Source organism: Lagenorhynchus albirostris, chromosome 7 (genome assembly GCF_949774975.1).
Source record: "Lagenorhynchus albirostris chromosome 7, mLagAlb1.1, whole genome shotgun sequence".
Taxonomy (NCBI): Eukaryota; Metazoa; Chordata; class Mammalia; order Artiodactyla; family Delphinidae; genus Lagenorhynchus; species Lagenorhynchus albirostris.
In genome coordinates this window covers 82,056,331-82,082,737 of record NC_083101.1, presented here as the reverse complement: position 1 = coordinate 82,082,737, position 26,407 = coordinate 82,056,331, and the positions used below count along the sequence as shown (strand labels likewise).

The 26,407-nt window shown below is 41.3% G+C and overlaps 1 pseudogene; it reads left to right on the top strand.

Moving 5' to 3' along the window:
• The first annotated feature begins 1,021 nt into the window (after nucleotides 1–1,021).
• Nucleotides 1,022–26,144, top strand: LOC132522658 (large ribosomal subunit protein uL22-like; annotated as a pseudogene).
• The last annotated feature ends 263 nt before the right edge of the window (nucleotides 26,145–26,407 follow it).

The window sequence follows — 26,407 nt, the reverse complement described above, 5'->3', positions numbered from 1 at the left end:
TTGGGGGGCAGGGCTTAGGCCCAGAGGCAGCTGGAGGGGCCCAGGAGTGCCTCTGGCCTCAGAGGGTGTAGGACCAATTCTGGGACCCCAGCAGGTCCCTGGGCCCGAGTGGGTGGGGGAAATGCTAGGTGTGGTTCCCCATCCTCCATTCCTGGAGGGCCTCTCCCGGTTGGCCCCTCCTCTTCCTCCGGCCCTCCCTTCTACGCCCCTAGGACCAATGCGGCCAGAGGGGCCCTTGGAGGGCAGAAGACCTAGCCTGGTAGCCCAGCCAGCTTCCCGGGGCCCAAGTGAGTGGGGGAAACACCCGCTGCGCTTCCTTTGATCCTCTGGTTCTGGAAGGTACCCCCCCATGCCCCGTCTGCCTCTCCTCTTCCCCCTTTCTCCCTCCCTCCTACGCCCCTGGGACCAATGCAGCTGGAGGGGGCCTCGGAGGGCAGAGGACCTGGCCCGGGAGCCCAGCAGGCTTCCTGGGGCCTGACTGGGCAGGGGAAATGCTAGCTGCACTCCCTGCTGATCGTCCAAGCCCCCTAGGGTCCCTCCAGTTGTGGGAACCCCTCCCCTCTCCCAGCCACCCCTCAGGGGTGCCATTACCGTCTGGCCTCCACTTCTCCTCCCTCACACTCCCCATGTCCTACCCGGTCACTTGGGGACTCCTCCTGTCTCCTTGGGCATTGAGGTCTCCCGCCAGCATTTGGTATGTGCCCTAGTTGTGGAGAGATACAAACTCCGTGTCCTCCCACTCTGCTGTCTTAACTCTGCCTGACATTTATTTTGTCTTTGTTTAACATCTGTCCCCTTCTTGATTGTCAGCTCCATGAAAGTCCTTATCATAACCATTTTCCTTACAATTGTATTCCCATCATTAGCACAGTACCTGGCACATGGTGGGTACTGTGCAAATGCAGTTGGATAAATGAATGGCTTACCACCACAGTCGATTGACTGCCTGACAGAGGAGGATTGCTTTTTCCCCTCTGGGTTCTAATAAGAAACTACAAGCAGCCTGAAGTTACCTCTGAAAATGAGTTGCTGTTCACTTCACCCAGAAAACCCCACAAAATCATGCAAATCAAGAGGTTCACTTTGAGAACACTCATGAAACTGCCCACGCTATTAAGGGTATGCATATCTGAAAATCCACGAAGTACCTGAAGGGTGTCACTTTACAGAGCAATGTGTGCCATTCCGTTGTTTCAGTGGTGGACTTGGTAGGTGTGCCCAGGCCAAAAGTGGGGCTGGATGCAGGTGGCCCAAAAAGAGGGCTGAATTTGTATTGCACATGCTCAAGAATGCAGAGAGTAATGCTGAACTTAGGGGCTTAGATGTAGACTGTCTGGTCATTGAGCACATCCAGGTGAACAAAGCCCCGAAGATGCAACCCCTACATGAGTTCTTCCTGCCACACTGAGATGATCCTTGCTGAAGAAGAGCAGATTGTTCTTAAACTAGAAGAGGAGGTTGCACAGAAGAAAAAGATATCCCAGGAGAAACTGAAGAAACAAAAACGTATGGCCCAGGAATACATGCCGCAAAAAATAAATGCAAATCGAAGTTAAAAAAAAAAAAAAGAGGGGCTTCCCTGGTGGCGCAGTGGTTAAGAATCCACCTGCCAATGCAGGGGACATGGGTTCAAGCCCTGGTCTGGGAAGATCCCACATGCCGCGGAGCAACTAAGCCCGTGTGCCACAGCTACTGAGCCTGCACTCTAGAACCTGTGAGCCACAACTACTGAAGCCCGCACACCTAGAGCCCGTGCTCCACAACAAGAGAAGCCACCACAATGAGAAGCCCGCGCACCACAACGAATAGTAGCCCCCGCTCGCCGCAACTAGAGAAAGCCCACGCACAGCAACGAAGACCCAATGCAGCCAAAAGTAAATAAATAAAATAAATTAATTAAAACAAAAAAAATTTGCTAAAAAAAAAACTACAGAGAGAGGATTCTGGGAGCATAGAGAGGTCTGAGAGGGCACGCTGGGGAGAAGAAGCCATAGTATAGTCAGGGAGAGCATTCTTTGACTGGGGGGGGGGTCCAGGTTAAGCTCAAATTAAATTCAGAGTCTGGCTGTGTCTGTTGAAGTGCTGAGTGGCTGGTGAGCCCTCTCTCAAGGCCACCTTTGCCTGAGTTGATATGAATGTGAAGGAACAGGCTCTCAGGTAATGGACAAAGAAGGTGGAAGGCTCTCGTGGGCCACGTGAGACTGGGCATTGGGGGAGGACACTCAGCCCACTGATGCTTGAATCTCAGTGTGGCTCTGGGACAGTGAGGACAGCATGAAGGTTGGCACTCTGGGTCATCTGGAAACAGCTCCCCAGGCAAGAAAGCCCCTGCTCACATTGGCGCTGGCATCAGAAAGGATGTCCAAGAGGAAGAAGCTAAGAGAAGCCCGAGAGCAGCGTCCCGTTATATTGTTAGCACCCTCCTGGCTTTCCATAGTGACCATCTTAAGCTTCCTCATCTCTTCTCAAATCTTAGATTACCCTCCACCCACAGCCTTCTTCACTCTGTAGATGACTTACTTCAGTTTCTCAGTGGCGGAGATAAAAGAAGCCTCAGTTTCCTTCCGCCATTCTTTTAACATGGTGGTTCTGAAAGTTTTGGTCTTAGGATTCTTTTTCACTCTTAAAAATTTTTGAGGACTCCAAAGTGTTTTTGTATGTAGGGATTATGTCTATTTACAGTTACTGTATTAGAAATTATAATTGAGACACTTGAAAATATTTATTGTTTAAAAATAAAAATAATAAACCCATTATATGCTAACATAACTTATTTTATGAAAAGTATATTTTCTAAAACAAAAAAATTATTAATGAGAAGAGTGGCATTGTTTTACATTTTTGCAAACCTATTTCATGTCTGGCTCAATAGAAGACTGGAGGATTTTTTTGTTTTTGGCCACCAGGCATGTGGGATCCTAGTTCCCCAGCCAGGGATCAAATCCACACTCCCTGCAGTGGAAGCACGGAGTCTTAACCACTGGACCACCAGGGGAGTCCCAACTGGAGGATTCTTATGTCTGCTTCTGTGTCCAATTAATATGTTGTTTTCGTTTGAAGAAATTCTGGGGACTTCCCTGGTGGCGCAGTGGGTAAGAATCTGTCTGCCAATTCAGGGGACACGGGTTTGATCCCTTGTCCAGGAAGATCCCACATGCCGCGGAGCAACTAAGCCCGTGAGCCACAACTATTGAGCCTGTGCTCTGGAGCCCGCGAGCCACAACTACTGAAGCCCGTGTGCCTAGAGCCCCTGCTCTGCAACAAGAGAAGCAACTGCAGTGAGAAACCCGTTCAGTGCGAGGGAGAGTAGCCCCCTGCTCGCCACAACTAGAGAAAGCCAGCACGCAGCAACGAAGATCCAATGCAGCCAAAAAATAAAAATAAAATTAAACCTTTAAAAAAAAACAAAAGAGAAATTCTGGCCTCACATGGACATGTGTTGGAAATGGTGGGTGGGGCATTTTAAAAGTCTTTTAAGAAACTTATCCATATTCTTCTTTGATATTATATCAAAACTTGGTAAGTGGTAGTTTCTTAAAGTCTAGTTGCAACGTGGAGTCTGAATCCATAGGAATGAACTTTTTGTTCTCTTTTACATTAAAATCCCTTGATCAGTCTTGCACTTTGAATGGACCTTTTACCCATGCAGTGATTTTGTAACATCGTGCACTGGTCACTTGGAAAATAGATTCACAGGGGCAAATCACCCATATGTTGACATACTTCATTATACAATATATTTAAAAAATCATCTTTGTAATATCACCATCGATCTCATCAGAAAAGACTTTAAGTCTTGGGAAACCATCAAGCTCCCAGGGGATCCCAGGGTTCTGTGGGCCTCACTTTAAGAACTACTGTTTTAAGAGTTGTTTGTTAACTGCTGACTGAGGTGACTGAGGCAATTAGCTTCTGTTCTGATTACCTTTTTCTAACCAAGGTGAGTTAAAGCATATAAGGTTTGTGATTTCGTTTCCACATTTACTTTTTTAAAGGTCCGTCTTCATGCTACTCTTGTCTCCATGACTGTGGGAGCCATGTCTGTATCCTTAGCATCTTGTGCTGTGCCTGGTGTATAGCAGGTGCTCAAAATACACCTGCTGAAGGAAGGACTGGGAGGGAAGAAGGGAGGAATGAAGAAAGGAAGGGGGGATGGGAGAGAGGGAAGAAGAAACTTACCTCTGATACTTCATTGGCAGGGACTGGCTTGGATTTCAAGTAAAGCATGACTCCTAGTGGAGCTGGTTTGTTGGATAAGCTGGACTGAGAAAGTCACAAGCAGAAAGCACCATTCTCACCTTGACCTCCCTCAGGTGCATTCTGTCAGCTTGTTTTTCTCTGCCCCTGTATGAAATTCTGAGCATATCCCATAGCATTTCTGTTCCTCATTGGAATCAACATTTCTTGAGTCAGAAGTACATAATATTTTTTAAAATATTTATTTATTTATTTATTTAGCTGTGCCAGGTCTTAGTTGCGGCACTAAGTTGTGGGATCTTTTAGCTGAGGCATATGGGCTCCTTTAGTTGCGGCATGCGGAATCTTTTTCCCTGACCAGGGATGGAGCGTGGGCCCCCTGCATTGGGAGTGCAGAGTCTTAACCACTGGACCACCAGGGAAGTCCCTGAAGTACAGAATATTAGTGATCATTTATGGGTGGAAAAAATTAGATGAAAGTTGAAGATTTTCCCAAGGTCACAGAGCAAGTATAATTACCGTCTAAATTTAACTCAGCTCTTATACTTGAGTGTGGGGTGATGTATCAGGTGGAGTGAACAGATTTTCACTCTTTAAATTCACAGAACAATCACTTTATTTTATACATTCTTACTTGGTTTTGTTTCTTGGTTTATCTCTGGCTTTTATCATATGACATTAAAACCAGATATCTGAACCAAACTTATCATGTTTTAACCTCATACAAAACTTCAACACAGCCTGGAACGGGAACCACCCATGAGTGTGGCCTTCAGGTTGGAGTGAAAAAAAAGTAAAGCAACCAAGACTGAATAAAAGTGAATGAACCATGAATCATCTGAAAAGACTGCTTGGCCTCAGATGAACTAGAAAAGTGTTGACTCACTAACCTATATTCTTCTCTGCTTCTACCGTTAGCCTGCTTTAGTCACACAGTATGTTAAATAACTTGGATCTTCAATATAAAGCACTTTACTGAAAAATTTTTGCTTCTTTAGTTTTGTGTGGGAGATATATTGTCATAAGCATGTAAGAACAAGGGGGTAGATGTTGAGAGAGAGGCAGAAGGAAAAAAAAATTCCTGTCTCATAATCACGTGGTTCTGATTATGTATTCAAGGAAAGCAGTTGAAAGTTTTGGCAATCTTACTCAGGAAAAAGGAAACCTAAGAAAAATGATCATACAAGTGAAAGGCTTCTTTGTTCAGATGCTGAATGTTTACTGACATGCAAGCCAGGTGATTGAATTTCTTCTTACCCTCACTGGTTGGATGGAAATAGCTCCCCTCTCTCCTGAATGGCAGGAATGGAATGTGACAGATTCCAAATGAAACCACCAGCTTCCTTCAGGTTGAGATTGGGAAGCATACTGAGCAAAACTGGGAAAGGATATAAGCTTATCTTTTTTGCCTTTACTTTTAAAAAATGTGGTAAATTGCACATAACATTAAATTTACCATCTTAATCTTTCTCCGTTAAGTACACATTGTTGTATATACTCACACAACAATGTAAGTGTACCTAATACTCAAGAACTTTTTGTCTTGCAAAACTGAAATTCTGTACCCATTAAAGAACAACTCCCCACTCCCCCTGGTAGCCATCATTCTACTTTCTGTCGTACCTCATATAAGTGAAATCATACAGTATTCGACTTTTGTGACAAGTTTATTTCACTTAGCATAATGTCTTCAAGGTTCATCCATGGTGTAGCATGTGTTAGAACTTACTTTTTAGGACTGCATAACATTCTAATGTATGTATGTACCACATTTTGTTTATCCATTTGTTGATGGACATTTGGGTTGCTTCTACCTCTTGTCTATTGTGAATAGTGCTGCTATGAACATGGGTCTGCAAATATCTCTTCAAAACCCAACTTTCAGTTCTTTTGGATATCTACCCCAAAGTGAAATTACTGGATCATATGGTAGTTCTATTTTTAACTTTTTGAGGAACCTCCATAATGTTTTCCATAGCAGTTGCACCATCTTACAATCTCACCAACAGTGTACAAGTGTTCCCTTTTCTCCTCATCCTTGCCAACACTTGTTTTTTCCTCCCTCCTTCTTTCTCCATTCCTTCCTTCCTCCTTCCCTCCCTCCCTCCCTTCCTTCCTTCCTTCCTGCTATCGTAATCAGTCTGAGGCAAAATCTCATTGTGGTTTTCATTTGCATTGCTTGAGTGGTTAGTGATTTTAATCATATTTTTATATGCCTGTTGACCATTGTCTTTGGAGTAATGTCTATTCAGCCTTTTTTGCAATCTTTCTCCATCTTAGTGGACTTGTCCATCTCCTTTCTTATTTATTTATTCCCCACCTGTATCCTAAAGGAGGAGTTTTGGCAGCTTCCAAAGATATGTTTAAGAACACAAAATGAAATAGTTGAGAAAGTGGAGTAAAAGGAAGCAGAACAAAGAAAAGAACGTGAAGCTAGGAGTAGATAAGTGCACAGGTGCATTTCAAAGCCCTCTCTAGTTGCCGTAGCTGCAAGCTCCTTAGCAGCCAGGACAGGGTGGGGAAAATAATCATTCATCATAAGGTAAACCCAAACCAGCTTCTCAAAAAGCACAGCCCTTCCTGTCGCTGTGGCGTGAGAGAGGTTTTCCTTACATAGGGGACACTGAGAGACATTGAGGACAACACACCCTCTATTCCTTCATTACAGACAATTTAATAGCAGTTTTCACACATCTCTTTCTTAAACACCCCTCCACATCAGGCAGTGGCAGGAGAAGACTGATATCTCAGCCCATTCAGTCAGGCAGAGAGAGAGAGAGAGAGAGAGAATTCAACCTTCCTTTGCCTTTTTATTCTATTTGGACCCTCAACAGGTTGGACGATGCCCACTCACATTGGGGAGGGCCGTCTGCTATACTGAGTCCACTGATTCACAACCTAAGCTCTTCTGAAAACACCCCTCACAGACACACCCAGAAATAATGTTTATGCAGGCATCTGGGCATCCTGTGAGCCAGTTAAGTTGACACATAAAATTGACATCACACCTCTGTCAGCCAAGTCCTTCTCCAGTCCAATGCCGGAATTCTCCATCATTGATCCTTCTACTCCCAGGCTCTTCCCAAACAACCTAAGTAACTTCTCGTTACCCACAGCAGAAGTTTCGAGCCTATTCATGTCAAGGTACATAGAGAAAATTAAACATTTTTATTGCACCCAAGTATGAACTGGAGGGGTTTGCGGGTGTATGCATGGTGCTTGGTGAGAAAACGTTACTTTTTCTTTACATAATTATAACAAGAAAAACTGCTAGATATTTGGGAAGATATGAAATAATTTTTCTGCATTAAACGCCCAAATAATGCCTCTTCAATTTATTTTATTTATTGAGGTATAACATATATATAGTAAAGTATACAGATAAATGTGATAAATTTTTACACATACATACATACATGTAATCACCTCCTAGGTAGAGATATGGAACATTCTAGCACCACAGGAGGCTCCTTTCTGCTCTGCTTCCAGCTCGTAACCTTCCAGGGTTAAATGCCATTCTGACCTGTATTATACATCAGTTTTATCCACTTTTGAACTTCATGTACCCAGAATCCTAGAATATATAGTCTGTAACTGATTTCTTTATTCAACATCACATCTATGGGATTGGTGAATGAACTGTATTGGCCACATCCATTTCTTTTCATTGCTGTGCCGTATTTGCTGATCAACATAACACAATTTATCCATTCTGCTATTAATAACCATATAGGCTCTTTCCAGTTTTTTGGCTATTATAAATAAAGCTGCTGTGAATGTTCTTGCACATGTCTTTTGGTGGACATAAGAGCTCATTTCTTTCTTTTTTTAAAATTATTTTTTAAGTTATTTTTTTAAGATTTTTTTTTTTTTGATGTGGACCAGTTTTAAAGTCTTTATTGAATTTGTTACAATACTGCTTCTGTTTTATGTGTTGGTTTTTTGGCCCTGAGGCGTGTGGAACCACCAGGGAAGTCCCATAAGAGCTCATTTCTTTGAATATACCCAGGAGGGAATTGGATTGTTTAAACCTTCTACATTATTACTACCTTTTTGTTTGTTTGCTTGTTCTATCAGTTACTAAGAGAGATTGTTAAAATAATTTGTGAATTTGTTTACCTCTCCCAGTAGTCTGTTAGTTTTTGCTTTATATAATTTGAAGCTATGGTATTAACTGCATACACATTTAAGATTAAAAATATCTTCCTATTGAAATGATTCTTTTATTATGAAAGTTCCCTCTTTATCTCTTTTGCCATTTGGGATACTCACTATCCCTTTCTTCAGGAACCAGCATCAAATATCTAGTTGCCCTGATTATGTTGTACACTCACAAACTTAAAAAATCTTTTTAGATAACTAATGTGTCAAATTTCTGTACCATTTGGGATTATATTTGTCTGCATGTATCAGAAAAGCCAAAAATAACAGTGGATTAAATAAATTGGAAATTTATTTTTCTCTCATATAAAAGAAATCTGGAAGTGGGCAGTTCAAGACTGGATGGCAGTTTCACAAAATCGTAGAGGACTCAGGCTCTTGTCTATCTATGTTAGCACAGGCTTCCAGGCTCAGGGTCACCTCATGGTTCAAGATGGCTGCTCAGAGCTCCAGCCATCATGTCTACATTCCAGGCAGCAGAGAGGAGGAAGAAGAAAGAATAGGGTAAACTCACTTCTGCTTACATCCCATTGTTATCTGCTTACATCCCATTTTGTTGTCCCAAAATTTAGACATATAGCCACACCCAACTTCAAAGGATCCTGGGAACTGTAATCTTTATTTATGGATATAACAGTTTGTTACTGTGTTATATTTAGTATTTCTTTAAAGAAACCGAGGGTAGTCATCAGTTAGATTCATTAAACTATAGCTTGCTTAATAAATAATGAACTGTAATCTGCCTTCACTGACCAAGCTCCCTTTAATTGTTTTTACAAAAACTTGCATGTCCTACAAGCATCACGTGGCCTAATCAATAAGGTGTTTACCCAAGTTGTTATTCAGTAACTTGGAGTCAGCTGTGTCCAATTTGAGTTTGAGCTGGTTAAGACTGGTTAAGACTGGTTGGGAACGCTGACCCACCAACCAAGCATGCACGAGCGTCCTTTTGACGTCAGAGGGCCCAAAACTCCACCCTCCCAAGGTGCTAAGGCATGGTTTTCTGAGTACATGTCCCATGAAGAAGCTTGTAGCTTAGTTGCACCTGTGCAGAATGATAATTAGCTCACCTTTTTCTTATTTCCAATCACCTTCCTCCATGCTCCTGACGACCCAGCTTTATCCCGTGAATATCCTGAGCTCCTCGCCTTCGGGGAAGTGGGTTTGAGATTTGTTCTCCTGTCTCCTCGCTTGGCTGCCTTGGAATAAACGTTTTCTCTGCTGCAGACCTCCACATCTCATTATCTGGCTTGCTGTAAGTTGGGCAAACACCTGGTTTGGTAACACCCCCTCTCTTGTTGGGTTCTTTTGGCTCTCAGGCCTTCCCTCCTGGGCTCTTATGTTCCTGTATTAAAGGAACCACCTTACTCCTCCTGGTTGGGAGAGTCCCCAGTCCGTATAGAATGAGTCTGACAGTTGGCTGCCCTGTGGGTTTCTGACTCACATCCCTTCTTCACCGGCCAATGACAGTGCTGTCCGTGCTCCAAATGAAAAGTAGGCATTCCCAGGAGTTTTAATGTGGTTCTAGTTTAAGAAACCTCAGACATAAACACAAGGTGAATCGAAATGCTTTATTCTTGTTCCCAGGAAGCCCTTGTCTTTCAGTGTCTTACTATGAAGTTTTCATTTATTTAATTTAATTCAATAATAGAAGTTTCGGGCTTCCCTGGTGGCGCAGTGGTTGGGAGTCCGCCTGCCGATGCAGGGGACACGGGTTCGTGCCCTGGTCTGGGAAGATCCCACATGCCGCGGAGCGGCTGGGCCCGTGAGCCATGGCCGCTGGGCCTGCGCGTCTGGAGCCTGTGCTCCGCAACGGGAGAGGCCACAACAGAGAGAGGCCCGCGTACCGCAAAAAAAAAAAAAAAAAAAAGAAGTTTCAATATCATCATAACAGGTAACACTTACTAAATGCCAGGGATCTTACTTGTACTACTACTGCCCTGTTTCACAGACCAGACAACTGGAAAGGTTAAGTAATTTCCTGAGGTCACATAGGCAATAAACAGCAGAGTGCTGAGCTTGTGTCCTGGGAGAACCACTGGCCCTCCTTTCTATTGCCTTTTGAGGGAAATTGGAAGAGTTATGGCACAATTTTGAAAGCAAAGTGAAACTCGCTTGAAATCTCCCAAGACACTGGTTTCAAGAAACATAGCTTTCTAGCCTCCTTCCTAGTGTTCACTCTTTCATCCCCATGAGGGTTATGGTTAGGAATAACAGCGCAAGGGGTACTTCAGTCATTATCTCATCTCTCACTTTCCCTCAACTGCCTCCCGTGTGCTCTCAGCTGATCTCATCGCCACTGAGGTGTCAGCTGACGATCTCAGAGGCTGTCATGCGCAAGGAGCAGGGATCTGGTGGTAGAATTTCAGGCGTGGATGAGCCCTGTGTAGGTAGGATATGTTTCTTCAGAAAGGCAAGTCCCTTCTTAAATCATCTCCGATCCAACTTTCCCTCTCCATTTGCCCTTCTCTGTCCATGTTTTTCTCTGGTTAGAAAATATCTGTATTTTCCATCTTGGTATATAATAATGTGAGAAGCTTCAAAGGCCCTGTGATACAAGTTGTGGAATACACGGGCAAACAGCAGTCTCAATACATCCTTTCTCCCCAGGGTTTCAAGGAGGAAGCTCATTTCCTCCTATGAAGGGTCCCATGCCTCCCACAGCCGGCTCCTCTATTCAGGTGGCCTCCAGCAATGGATCCCTTAAGGGGAAAGCAGATGCCCTAAGGCAGAGAGTCTGACTTTACTGCATCAGATTCCCCTGGAGGGCTTGTTAAAATGCAGATCTCTGGGCCCCACCCCCAAACTTTCTGATTCAGCTGGTGTGGGGTCTGAGAATTTGCATTCGTAGCGACCTTCCAGGTGATGCTGCTGGTCCAGGGGCCAGCTGTCCCTGTTGTCTCCAGCCAGGGAGACCAAGGGATACTCCAAGCATTGCCTGACTGCGGACGTTCTTTGTCAGCTTTATTCCTCCTTCTGTCAGAGGAGAAGGGAGGAAAAGGTCCAGGATGAGAATTTTCAAGTGTGTTTTTCAATGCCTTGCTACTTGCTTAAGTTACTGGGATTGGATGCTTAACCTAGCTGGCCCCAAACTTTCCTTCTTCTTGTTTATTTGTTAATAGTACCATGGTCTGGAGAAATAAGTGTTGGATCTCATATTTTATACAACAATGTCAGGTTAGTAATTTACCGGGATCCTGGGACGGTCTTCCAGAAGCTCAGGGAGAATAGCAAATCTTTGCTTTTTTTTTTTTTTTTTTTGCAGTACGCGGGCCTCTCACTGCCGTGGCCTCTCCCGTTGCGGAGCACAGGCTCCGGACGCGCAGGCTCAGTGGCCATGGCTCACGGGCCCTGCCGCTCCGCGGCATGTGGGATCTTCCCGGGCTGGGGTACAAACTCGTGTCCCCCGCATTGGCAGGCGGACTCCCAACCACTGCGCCACCAGGGAAGCCCAAATCTTTGCTATTTTTGAGGTTAAAAAAAAATTACCCGAAGTGGAATATGTTTGTTGTAAAAAAATTTAAGTGCCATGGACTTTTGTAGAGCATAAAATGATAGTCCCTAGAAGTCCCTCTCTTCTCTCCCAAGGCATTTGATGCTAAAGGTCTGTGTTTCCTTTCGGACCTATCTTTAAGCACATATTAAGGGCTGATACCTGGCTGGTTCCCAAATATAGGGCTGTGCTAGTTACTAAAATATTGAAATGCCTCTATGAGCACTAGTACACAGCCTCTGCCTGAGCCCCCGAGAGCCCTGCCTTCCAGGTTTCACACTGCAGGGAACTTGTTTAAATTGGAGTTGGTTGGTTGTAGTTTGTTTTATTGAAGTATAACTGACTTACAGTGTTTTATTAGTCTCAGATATACAACATAATTATTCAGTATTTTTATATATTACAAAATGGTCACCGTAATCATTCTAGTTACCATCTATCCCCATACAAAGTAATTACAATATTATTGACTATATTCTGTGCTGTACATTACATCCCCAAGACATTTATTTCATAACTGAAAGTTTGTACCTCTTGAACCCCTTCGCCTATTTCACCCATCCTCCCCCTCTCTGGCAACCACCAGTTTGTTCTCTGTATCTATTGTTTCTGTTATGTTTGTTCATTTGTCTCATTTTTCAGATTCCACATAAAAGTTAAATCATACATCTGTTTTTCTCTGTCTTATTTCACTTAGCACAGAGCCCTCAAAGTCCATCCATGTTGTGCCAAAAGGCTGAATAATATTGCATTGTATATATACACCACATCTTCTTTATCCATTCATCTATTCATGGACATTTAGGTTGCTTCCATATCTTGGCTATTGTAAAAAATGCTGCAATAAGCATTGGGGTGCATATGTCTTTTTGAATTAATGTTTTCATTTTCTTTGGATAAATACCCAGAAGTGGAATTGCTGGATCATATGGTAGTTGTATTTTTAATTTTTTGAGTAACCTCCATACTATTTTCCATAGTGGTTGTACAAATTTACATTCCCACCAACAGTGAAATTGGAGTTCTTTGTGAACTCAAGTCAAAGGAAATCTGGAAGAGTGGCTGGAAGCCTACAGCATGTTCAGTGGATTTGGTAACACAATTTAAGTTATTCTTTGAGAAAAATGATAAAAATATACTTTCCCTCTGGCCAAAATATAATAGAAATATGTCCAGTACTGTGGGAAAATTGGGGAAAAGAAAAAGAAGATTTTGTATTTTAAAATTACTGCTAGTATTGGGACTTCTCTGGCGGTCCAGTGGTTAAGACTTCACTTTCCAATGCAGGGGGTTCAGGTTTGATCCCTGGTCAGGGAGCTAAGATCCCACATGCCTCTGGGCCAAAAAACCAAAACATAAAACAGAAGCAATATTGTAACAAGTTTAATAAAGACTTTAAAAATGGTCCACATCAAAAAAAGAATCTTAAATAAATAAATAGATAAATAAAATTGCTGCTAGTATTGCTAGAAAGGACCTGTACTACTCCCTCTGGTGGCAGGGCTGGAACCCAGCTGGTTTTAAACACAAGTTTAAGGGAACCAGGTATGAGTAGGGTGATGTATGGTTAAGTTCTTAACGTTGAAGTTTTCCAAAGTGAAATTTAGCCTTTTTTTTTTTTTGAGAAGAATAATCTGAACAAAGTAAATTTTTACAAGGACAAGTTCATGTGCAGAAAAGGCAGTAAAAATAGATTAGTTTCACTAAAATGAATTCTCAAAAATAGAGGTGATTTGAAAGTCACAGAATTATTTCAAATGAAAAATAATTACTGTTGGTTCTGGAAATAAGTCATGGCCAGTGAAGGATCTAAGTATCACCTGAAAAGGACTTTATGTTTCCTGGAATAATTTCAATTTTCAAAACACATTGCTTTCTTATGAGTGAGATATATTCCACGTTCAAAACTTTTGTGGGCAAAATGTCCATAGGCTTATCTACCTCAATTGCAATTTCTCCTTACTATTAGAGATTGATTTCTGGGTCTCTGAGAAATTTCCTCAGCTCCTTCACTAATTGTACCTGACCTCAACTCTAGGTCACAAAAGCAACTTAAGTTTGAGAACTGACTCACTGATACTATAAGTTAATGTTTGGAACCTTTCCAAACACTACCAGTTCCAGGGAATTAAAATTAAAATGTAGCATCTCACCAATATTTCATTCTTCTGCTTAATTCACATTAAGCTTATAATCAAGTTTATAAGCTGTCACTGTGGAGAGCTTTGTACCTCATCCGAGATTGTAATTAGAGCACACTGTCATGTGTGGAAGTTGGTGATTTTGGGGGTGTTCCAGTGTAAGGGGAGGTAGCATATTTTCCTACCCTAAAATTTTAAAATGAAAAGGCCACTCTTTATTAAAATATCCACAAGTGCTAAGTTCCCTAATAAAGCAAGTTTAAGAGAAAATAAACTCTGTGATACCACTTTAACTGAATTTAACATTGGAAGTTTTCTTTTTTAAAAATTTTTTATTGAAGTATAGTTGATTTACAATGTTGTGTTAATTTCAGGTGTACAGCAAAGGGATTCAGCTATATATATATATATATATATATTTCAGATTCTTTTCCATTATAGGTTATTACAAGATATTGAGTATAGTTCCCTGTGCTGTGTAGTAGGTACTTGTTATTTTATATATCGTAGTGTATATATGTTAATCCAAACTCCTAATTCATCCTTCTCCTCTCCTTTCCCCTTTGGTAACCGTAAGTTGGTTTTCTATGTCTGTGAGTCTTTTTCTGTTTTGTAAATAAGTTCATTTGTATCATTTTAGAAGTTTTCTTAAAGATCCATTGGCTGTCTTTTCACTGAACCTGGAATGCTTCCAGTCTCAACATTTTCTGATCTGGGTCTTATCTCAATACTTGATTGAAAATGGTTACTAGATTTATTGTGGTGATCATTTCATATTGTATGCAAATATCCAATCACTATGTAGTATACACAAAACTAACATAATATTGTATATCAACTATATTTCAATAAAAAGACTTGATTTAGATAATTCTTTTTATTTTTATAATGGCTTTACTGAGATATGATTCACATACCATACAATTAAAAGTGTACAATTCAGTGGTTTTTAGTATACTTGCAGAGTTGTGTGACCATCATCAAAGTCAAGTTTAGAACATTTTTTATCACCCCCAAATGAAACCCTGGACCCATTAGCAGTTCTCCCTGTTTTTTCTCAAATCCCTGCCCCTTAACCCATTCTGGACATTACGTATAAAATATTCATAAATTATGTGGTATTTTGTCATTGTTTTCACTTAGCATGATATTTTCAAGATTCATGTTACATGTTATAACATGTTTCAGGACTTTGTTAGTTTTGATTGCCAAATAATATTCCATTGTATGACTATACCATATTTTATTTACCCACAAATCAGTTGATGCATGTTTGGGTTGTTCCCACTTTTCAGGAAGCATTTTGAATAATGCTTCTATGAACATTTTTGTGCAAGTTTTTGTGTGGACATTTGTCTTATTTATTTATTTAATTTATTTACTTTTGCCTGCGTTGGGTCTTCGTTGCTGAGCGTGGGCTTCCTCTAGTTGCGGTGAGCAGGGGCCACTCTTTGTTGCGGTGTGTGGGCTCCTCATTGCGGTGGCTTCTCTTGTTGCGGAGCACAGGCTCTAGGCGCGCGGGCTTCAGTAGTTGCGGCTCATGGGCTCAGTAGTTGTGGCTCGCGGGCTCTAGAGTGCAGGCTCAGTAGTTGCGGTGCACGGGCTTAGTTGCTCTGTGGCATATGGGATCTTCCCGGACCAGGGCTCAAACCCATGTCCCCTGCATTGGCAGGCAGATTCTTAACCACTGTGCCACCAGGGAAGCCCTGGACATTTGTCTTTATTTCTGTTGGAATTGCTGAATCATTTGGTAACTCTATTATATATATATATATATTAAAAATTTTTTATTTATTTTATTTTTGGCTGTGTTGGGTCTTTGCTGCTGCGTGTGGCCTCTCTCTAGTTGTGGCGAGCAGGGGCTACTCTTCATTGTGGTGTGTGGGCTTCTCATTGCGGTGGCTTCTCTTGTTGCAGAGCATGGGCTCTAGGCGCCCAGACTTCAGTAGTTGTGGCATGTGGACTCAGTAGTTGTGGCTTGCGGGCTCTAGAGCGCAGGGTCAGTTGTGGCACATGGGCTTAGTTACTCCGCGACATGGGGGATCTTCCCGGACCAGGGCTCGGACCTGTGTCCCCTGCATTGGCAGGCAGATTCTTAACCACTGCGCCACCGGGGAAGCCCTATTTTGTATTTTTAATCTTTTGATTAATCTGTGTTTAATTATTTGATAACTCTGTGTTTAATCTGCCGAACTGCTTCCCAAAGTAGCCGTGTCATTTTACATTCCCATCAAGAGTGTATGAGGGTTCCAATTACTTTACATCCTATCAATACTTGGTATTATCTGTCTGTTTGATTATAAGCATCCTAGTGGGTGTGAAATGGTATACAGTTGTGATTTTGATTTACATTTCCCTAGTGATTAGTGATGTTGGGCATTTTTTCATGTGCTTATTGGCCAGTTGTATATCTTTGGAGATCTATGCAGATGTTTGCCCTATTTAAAATTGGGTTATTTGTCTTCTTATTATTGAATTGTAAGAGTCCTTTCTACATTCTGGATACAATTTCCTTATCAGATATATACTTTGCAAATATCTTCTCTCATTCTATGGGTTTTTTCACTTTTATGATATATTGAAGTACATATTTTAAATTTTGATAATATCTAATTTATCTATTTTTTCCATTGCTGCTTGTGCTTTTGGTGTTATACCTAAGAAGTCTTTGCCTAACCCAAGGTCACAAAGATTTTCACCTATGTTTTCTTCTAAAAGTTTTAATAACTTTTGCATTTAGGTCTACGGTCCATTTGGAGTTTTTGTGTGTGGTTGAAGAATGGGTCCAATTTCTTTTGTTTTTTTTCTTATGGAGGTATCCCATTGTCCCAGCACCATCTGTTGAAAAGACTATTCTTTCCCCCATTTAATTGCATTGACATCTGTGTTGAAAATCAATTGACCATAAATGTGAAGATTAATGTATGGATTCTAATTCTATTCCATTGACCTATGTCATCCTTTTGTCACTACCACACTGTCTTCATTACTGTTGCTTTGTTGTAAGTTTTGAAATTAGAAAGTGTGAGCTTCTTTTTTTTAAAAGATGGTTTTGGTTATTCTGGGTCCTTTATATTCTCATACAAATTTTTGAATAAGCTTGTCAATTTCTGCAAAAAAATAGTCATTTAGGATTTTGATGGAGATTGCACTAAATTTGTATATCAGTTTAAGGAATATTGCCATCTTAACAACATTCTTCCTATCCATCAACATGGGATGGGATTCTTTCTATTCATTTAAATTGTTAACTTTTTTGAACAATAATTTGTACTTTTCAGTTGTACTCCTCTAAAAATTTTATTTCTAAGTATTTTATTTTTTTGGTACTATGGTAAATGGAATTATTTTCTTAAAATTTCAGATTGTTCATTGCTAGTGTATAGAAATGCTATTGATTTTTGTATATTGCTCTTGTGTCCTGCACCCTTGCTGAAAGTGTTAATTAGGTCTAATAGCTTTTTTGTGGATTCACCAGGATTTTTTTGTACGTACAATAATGTCAGAATAGAGATAGTTTTATTTTTTCCTTTCCAATCTAGATGTCTTTTATTTTTCTTGCCTAATTGCCTTGGCTATAATCTTCTGCACAATGTTGAAGTGATAAGAATGAACATCCTTGTCTTGTTCTTGATCTTAGGGAGAGAGCGTTCAGTCTTCTAACATTAAGAATGATATTAGCTGTAGGTTTTTTTGGTAGGTACCTTTTATCAGGTAGAGGAAGATCCCTTTTATTCTTTGTCATTTTATTATGACAAAGTGTTAGGCTTTGTCAAACTTTTCTGCAAAGCTATTTTCAAACAAAGCTTTTTCTTTTCTTTTTTTTTTTAAAGAACTTTTGAAGACTTAACAATTTGGCAAGATGGGTACACAACTTGATAAGGTCCATCAAATGCAAGACTGTCTTTTTTTTAAATTAATTAATTTATTGATTGATTTTTGGCTGTGTTGGGTCTTCGTTGCTGTGTGTGGGCTTTCTCTAGTTGTGGTGAGTGGGGGCTACTGGTTGTTGTGGTGTGCGGGCCTCTCATTGTGGTGGCTTCTCTTGTTGCAGAGCACGGGCTCTAGGCGGGTGGGCTTCAGTAGCTGAGTCACGAGGGCACAGTAGTTGTGGTTTGCTGGCTCTAGAGCACAGGCTCAGTATTTGCGGCGCTCGGGCTTAGTTGATCTGTGGCATGTGGGATCTTCCTGGACCAGGGCTCAAACCTGTGTCCCCTGCATTGGCAGGTGGATTCTTAACCACTGCGCCACCAGGGAAGTGCTCAAACAAAACTTCTCCTGCATCTATTGAGATTATCATGTCCCTTATTCTATTGATATGATGCATTACATTGATTTATTTATGACTGTTACGTCAATCTTGCATTCCTATGATAAATCCTACTTGGTCATGGTGATTAATCCTTTTTATATATTGCTGGATTTGGATTGCTAGTATTTTGTTCAGGATTTTTAAATCTATATTCATAAGAGATATTGATCTGGAATTTTCTTTTCTTAAAAACCTTTGTCTGGCTTTGGAACCAGGTCACACAGAATGAGATGGAAATTGCTCCTTTCTTTCTCTTCTAGTTTTTGGATGAGTTTGTGAAGAATTTGCACTTTCTTCCTTAAACACTTGGAAGAATTCATGAGTGAAGCCATTTGGGCCCAGGCATTTCTTTGTGGGAGGTTTTAAATTTACTAATTCAGTCTCTTGTTATAGGTTTATTCAGATTTTCTATTTCTTCTTGAGTCAGTTTTGATAGTTTGTGTCTTTCTGGGACTTTATTCAATCTGAGTTATCAAAATTTGTTGGTATACAATTTTATGTGATTGTCGACCAAGTGTATCCCCCCTCTTTTGGGGAATTGTCCACCCCTTTTCTCTGTGGTTACTGTGGCAGTGTTCCCTAGCAACATTTATAAGATATGAGCCAGGCTGCGTAGATACTGTTGACTGGTCCATCTGACCAACGAGGGGTTGAGAAGGAGCTATTTTCCCTTCAGTCACATAGAGCAGTAACATGTAAGGTCAGAAGCTATTGACAGCCACATTTACCATCCCGTTGCCTGAAAAACAGAAAACCATTCTGCAGTGAGAGGCATCAGCACAGCTGACTTGAGTGAATGTGGGAGGCAGAGGTTTGGTTAGGATTAAATCCTGGTTTTAGTTCATGTTATTGAAAGTGGGTTGCACCCCTGCCAGTCATCCCTCACTCTCACAGCCTTTTGTTTATTAAATCCTTTGAGAAGACATCTTTCACATGCAACTAATAGAGTCTTGACTAGTAGAGAACCCAGTCCTGGGGAGTGGGCATTGTAACTGGAGGCAGGTGAGGCTGCATTCTGTGTTCTCAAGGTGGTGTCACAGTCAGTGGTAAGTCTCAGTCTCAGGAGTTGGGCTGAAAGTAGTCAGAGAATGATAGAAAAAGGATGTAAATCATCCAGAATAATCCTTCCTGTTAGTAGCTAGTGAACTGAGGCAATTTAAGTTCATAAAATCACTTGTTTGGTTGAAAGATAATAGCTGCATTCTCTGTTATACCCCAATTTAAAAACTAAGATTGAGGTTCTCATTAGGAGGGTGGAGAATCTGGCAGTTAGGAAAGAGAAGTCTTGGAGGACCTACATCCCTGCAAAGCACCTTCCTCTAGGTCTTTCATTGAACCAAAGGATGTGGCTTTCAGGACTAAGGATAGAGCCTGAGTTACAGGGGCAATATTTCAATGTAATTTTAGAGGAAAGCCACCTTGCTGTCATATCCTACATTCCAGTTTTGCATGTGTGGCCCAAGACCGAGGTCCTTAAATGGATACAAAGGTGATGGGCAGAATCCTCAGTGTTTTTGCTAAGGAACAGCAGGTGCATGAACATAGCTCTGTTCCTGGAGTACTACTTAGCAGAGTTAGGGATGTAAAGGTAATAAAAAGATTTGTTCCAAGGAGGACTATTGTTAAATGAAGTTCCTTAAATGGAACTTATTAGTGATCCATGAAATACACCAGTAATTTCATGTACCTTGTTGTGTCTAACAAAAGGGTAAGATATATATTTTGGGGCAGTGACCATCTAGAGATCTGTTTTTTGTAGTTATTTTCCCTGCACCATTGTATATTGGGTAAGGGTTGGTTACATTTATCATTTTCCCACCAGTTGCAAAATCAGGAAGAAGCATATCTGGTCCAGATTGGGATTGTGCTAAAGAAATAATAGATGTTACCTAAAGATCCTGAATGAAGAACAGTGACTCTATGAGCTCTCCTCTCAGTACAGTAGCTGGGTGTGACTTTGCCCCTCGGGAGATAATAGTTGTAGTATGTTAGGTAAGGTCATTTTTGGAATTTTATGTGCAGTATAAGAGTATATGAGGTAGGTAGAAAAGGGAAGGATGTAACTGATATCTACTGGGATGATAGCCCTGCTAATTTTGAGAATGGTCTCTCCCTTTCATCCACATGCTTACAGTGGTGGGACTCCATGTAAGCAGCCATGTTTTGAAAATATAACACAACCCTTTGGCCACTTTTGATTTATTCAGAGGTGTCCATCTGGCCCCAGCTTGGCCAGTATCTCTTGAGGAATGAAGGCAAAGCAGAACAGAGATGACAGACAGAGAGACTAGTTGAGTTGAGTTCAGGTCCCAGCTTCCAGCTTGCTCCCGGGGTCCTACTGTCTACTGCCCTTAGGTTCTGTGATCCAGTCCTTAAATCATATCACCCCCTTTTTGCTTTAGTCAATTTAATAGGTTTCTACTACTTACAACTAAGAGAATATTAACTAATGTAGTCTTTTAAAGAGACTAACATCCTATTTGCCACATTTACGGTAATGGTTTTAATATAATGATTTATTATACAAAGAGAAACAACAATATCATTCTTAGCCTATATGCTTCCTAAGTATAAAAATATAATTCCTCCTTCCCCTCTTCCTTTTTTCTTCCGTGCTTCTCCTTTTTTTGTACTCTTGGAGCCCAGCACAGTGCCCGACATCAATAGATGCTCAATTAATGTTTAATGACCTGAATTGAACATAAAATAACAGGAAAGTAAGAAAGAAATTCCCCCCAAATCCTGCCGCTAAGTGAATCAAACCATTTTACTTCTCTCTGGACCCAGAGTTGTCCACATTCTTTCATCATTTTTATTTAAGTGTAATTCCAGATCAGACCCAGTTTTGTATTCTACTTTTTTTTCCAATAATGATATATTATAAACATGATGTTCACAGCCTTCAAAATTGCTATTATTATTGCTTCAATAATGGGAAAGATAAATTTAGAAAGTATTTATACTGAATATTTCATAAGGCAAAACAGAAATTAAAAGTGCTTTCATCACAGCCAACAAGGCAAATCTGCTTCTCCCCTTCTGTACTGTCTTTCCTTGCAAAATCACATATTGCTCAAATCCAAGTCTTCTCTTATACCACACTGGCTCCTGCACTTCTGAATGTGGCTGGAGAAAATAAAACACAACCACACTGGACAGGTCTCACTGTCAATTTCTGATCACTTAACCCCAGCAGGACCCTTGATGCAGCACAGCAACCACTGCATATTTTTCGAATCTATTCAAAGTCCCATTCTCCTAGATTATTTCATTCTTTCACTTCCAACCTCTAACATCGTCTCCCCCAGCCTCTATGTGAGCTGATGACCTTGCATTCTCTTTCACTGAGCTATGAGAGGCAATCAGCAGAGAACTTACAAGACCTTACTACTGCCTCTCCTAGCTAACTCCATTTGTTCCAATATGCTCTGCTTCTCCTCCTGTTACTATGAATGAACTGAACAGGTTCCTCTTTAAGGCCAGCTCTTTCTTGGCATTGATTCTATCCTCTCTTACCAGCTCAGGGATTTTGCTTCAGCAATTCCCTACCATCCTTAACACCCCTGTCTCTTGCATCACTATTATTTTCTTCTTCACTGAACTCTTCTCATTAGATTACAAATGTATCATTACTTCTTTCCTTAAAACACACACGCACACGCACACACATGCACACACCCAAAAAACTTCTCATGACGCACTTCACTATCTACGTACTGCTCCATTTCTTTCTTTTTTTTTTTTTTTTGAGGCACGCAGGCCTCTCACTGCTGTGGCCTCTCCCGTTGCGGAGAACAGGCTCCGGACGTGCAGGATCAGCGGCCATGGCTCACGGGCCCAGCCGCTCCGCGGCATGCGGGATCCTCCCGGACCGGGGCACGAACCCGTGTCCCCTGCATCGGCAGGCGAACTCCCAACCACTGCGCCACCAGGGAAGCCCTCCATTTCTTTTTTAAATTGAAGTATAGTTGATTTACAATACTATATTAGTTTCTATTGCTCCATTTCTTACCTTTCTTTCAAGCAGAACTCCTTGAGTCCAGTGGTTCTCAGAGTGCACTTTGAGATGCAGCATAAGCATTGGCACCACCCACGAGCTTGTTAGAAATGAAAATTCCTGGGACCCCCTTCAGATCTAATGAATAAAAAATTCTGGGGGTTTTTACCCAGCAATCTTCACTTTAACAAGCCCTCCAGATGATTCTGATACAGGCTAAAAGTTGAGAACTACTGTTTAGCATATAGTTGCTGACTCCAATTTCTCTCTTCTCATTGTCTCTTGAATGCATTCCAGACAAGCTTTAGATCCCTGCATTCTACAGAAACTGCTCTGTTGAAGTCAAAAATAACTTCCATTGGTGGGAGCTACATTTCCAATTGTCAGAGAGGAAAGCTGTAGAGAAGCAAGATAGGAAAACTAGGATGAGCCCAGTGGTACTGAAGCAGAGTCAGAGACAGCAGTATGAACTCATGCTTAGCTTAATATATGTATATGTATATTATATGTATGGAAATAATTCTAGATAAGTGTGTATATATGTATGAGCATACATGTATGTGTTACCTAGCCCAGTCTGCTGAGGGGACCTAGAAGCAATGACACCCCAGTAGCCGTGAGCACATTCAAGGCCTAAATATTGGTTTCTAATACCATTCTCTAATAAAAGGAACCAGGGCCCCTTGAAGAAATGGCTGACTTTAGGGCTGGGGTGGGGGAAAATATAAGATGAGATAGAGCATCTTATAAAACCAGAAAGTAGCAAAGCGCTACAAACAAATGTTTCTTAGTTCAGGACACTATAGGCCCTAGCTTTCTTTTTATCTCACTGGCTAATTGTTTTTAGTCTCTTTTGCCGATTACTTCTCATCTCTCTGACCTCTAAACATTGGTGTGTCCCAGGGCTCAGTCCTTGGACGTTTTCTCTTTCCATCTACAAATTATTCCCTGGTGATCTCATCCAGTTTTGTGACTTTAAATACTATCTGCAGACCCCAAATTTCTATCTTAGCTAGACACCTCCCCTGATCCTAGACTTTTATATACAACTGTCTACTTGAAATCTCAATTCAGATGTCAACAAGCAGATAAAATTCAACTTGACCAAAACTGACCTCTCGATATCTCCCTTACAAACCCGCTCTTCCTACAGTCTTTTCCATTTTCATGACTGGCGGTTTCATCGTATTGGTTGCTCAAGTCAAAAACTTTGGAGGTATCTTTGACTTTTCTTCTCTTACCTCACATTTAGTCCATTAGAAAAATTCAGTCCTAATGTCAAAATACATCCAGAATCCAATCCCTGCTCACCACCTCCATTGCTATTATCCAGGTCCAAATCATCATTATTTCTTGTCTAGATTATGGAACCAGATTCCTAATTGGTCTCCCTGCTTCTTCCCTTGAATTTCTCATGTTCTTAACACGTTCGCAGTTAGTTTGTAAGTCAGATCATGTCACTTTTCTGCTCAGAATCCTTTGTTGACTTCTCAGCTCTCTCAGAGTAAGAGTCAAAATCCTTGAAATTACCTAGAAGTCCCTTCATGATCTACTTAGCCCACAATGCCTCCTGACTTGGGGTCCTATTATTCTTCTGCTCTCACTCCAGCTCAGCTTCACAGACCTTAATCCGGGCACACAAGTGCCTCAGGATCTTTGCACTCACTGCACTTTTGGCCAGGAATGCTGAGTTTGTGGTAATGTGTTTTGCAACGGTAGGAAACTGACGTAGATTGAATGACATGAAATTTTCAGTCATCAACCATGTTGACCTCCAAAATAACAATTTCATATAGTTCCCCTAATAAATTGCAGCATCTCGACACCCCTATTTCCTTTCTCTGCTTATTTTCCTTCAAAGTATGTACGACCATCTATCTTACTATTTTCCTATTTATTTCTTATTATTTCTCACTCTAAGGTAAGCAGACATCTTTTGTTCATGTTGTGTTCTCAGTGTCCAGAGGAGTGCATAACCAATAGTAGCTATTGGGTTGGCCAAAAAGTTTGTTTGGGTTTTTGGTACCATATGTAAAACCCGAACGAACTTTTTGGCCAACACAATATTTAGTAAATGTTTGTCTAGTGTTGCATGAGTGAAAGGAGGTTGGTGGAGGAGGTGGGAATTAGCACAAACCACTTTTCTGGACAAAAACTCAAGATGAAAAATCTGGTGGGAACTTGAATGAAACCCAGGAGCTCTGTACCTACTCTTAAACTTTGGAATTTACAGAAACCAGAAAATTCTAGAGAATTTTAGCTTGTGTGTTGAAATGTTTTCAATTTGACATAAAATAACCGAAATGAAAAACTTGGATGGAAAATATTTAAGTGATTTAACCTCACATGATCAGGTCAGAAAATCTGGGAGCTAAATTTAGAAAATTGGGAATGGAAACAGCAACAATCAAATAGCCGCTTTCCTTACTCCTTTGATTTGAGGCTACTTGCAGGAGAGGAAGGAAACGCTGCAGAATTCCAAGGACGGGCTGGGCACCAGACAGCACGTCCACATTTCCATGGGCAGCATGCTCTCACCTCAGCCCCTAGGACAGGTGGATGCCTGTGGATGGGCCGAAGCTCTTTAGATTGATTTGGGGGAGAGTCTATTTATCCCAAAAGACCACCTGTAAGAGAGAGATCTCTAGTGTTATTGAAGTTTCCCAGCCCATCTAAGATAAACATGCTTGTTAAAAAGATGGCGTGAGTCTTTTAAAAATGGCGTTAAATCTCTACTTGTTTTATTCAGTACAGTCCGTATCTGAACACTGATATCTCCTCGATCTACCTTCCGAGAGTCTCTGGAACCTTCAGGCTAGAATGTTTGTGACCAAATCCTCCCTTTTCTTAGACTATTATCTTTGCAAGAAAAAGAGTTTATGGACAACTTCAAGGAAACAAAACTGGTTCTATAATCCTACCCCTGACTGTATTGGCTGTTTATATTTTCCAATACTGTGTCAAATGTCATTCATATTTATATGTGTTTTAAGCATAGTTATAATTATAGTATAGATACTATTTTGATTTTTTTCATGTAGCATAGTTTAAAATGTACTTGGGCATATTTCTACATAATCCTCATAATTGTAATGTCAGAAGCTGTACTAGATTTCCCAGAATTAATACATGGCTATTTCCATACTTTTGGATAATTGGACTATTTATTATAAATAGTGCTTTAACACACCACTTCAGAGCCTCTGTTCCTCTCACAGATGGGGTATGCAGAGCTAGCTCTGTGTGTCAGCTGAATAACCGGTGGCTTATTTGATGTGAAATGAGACCAGTCCCCCCCCCCAATTTTTCTGTTAGCCTGCTGTATTACCTAAAATCCCCATCATTAGCGGAAGTCAGGTCAAGGCTCAAACTTCAGTTAAGTGCATGTTAATTTTACTTGGAGGGATGACACGTGTCATTGTCGCCCATCACATCCCTATCATTCACTAATGTACTGGATTGACCTGCCATTCACCAGCCAGATGTGAAAGGAAAGGGACCGGGGACAGCTGGGGTTTGGCCGGGGGCATGGGCAGTATCTGTGCAGGAAGTCATGTGTCTCAGGCTCAGGAGCCCTGAGGCTGGTGAGGAGCCTCCAGGAGGAAAAAGAGGGGTCCTGATCTGGGGGTGGACGGCCCCACGCTGGAATCAGCTTCCTTATACTTCACCTCTGGGTAACATCTTCCTCCAGCTCTCGGTCTTCCTCATGGTTCTGTTGTGAAACTACAGCATGTGCTTTCAGTAATCCAAAGTGACCGTGACATCAGTAGACGATCTCTAACCTCGGGCACTTTCGTATCCGCTCACGATGACCTGGTACAGCGGGGCCCAGTGAATCCTTGAAGGATCGGAAGCGCTGCCACTGTGATGGGCGGTGGTCTGTACCCTTTGCTTCCATTTCAGAAATGGCGTCAGCTGTCTCTGGAATATTTCAGCAGAATAACAGAGAAAGGAAGGCAACTGGAACAATTGTGTGCATGATAAAATCTCCTCCTTTTTCCTGGGAAATGGCCTCTCTGGATGAACGAATTCATGCAGTGTTTACGTGGGGAAAATTAAGTTAAATATCTCTGGCATCAACAACCTGACTGCTAGCCAGCTCCAGC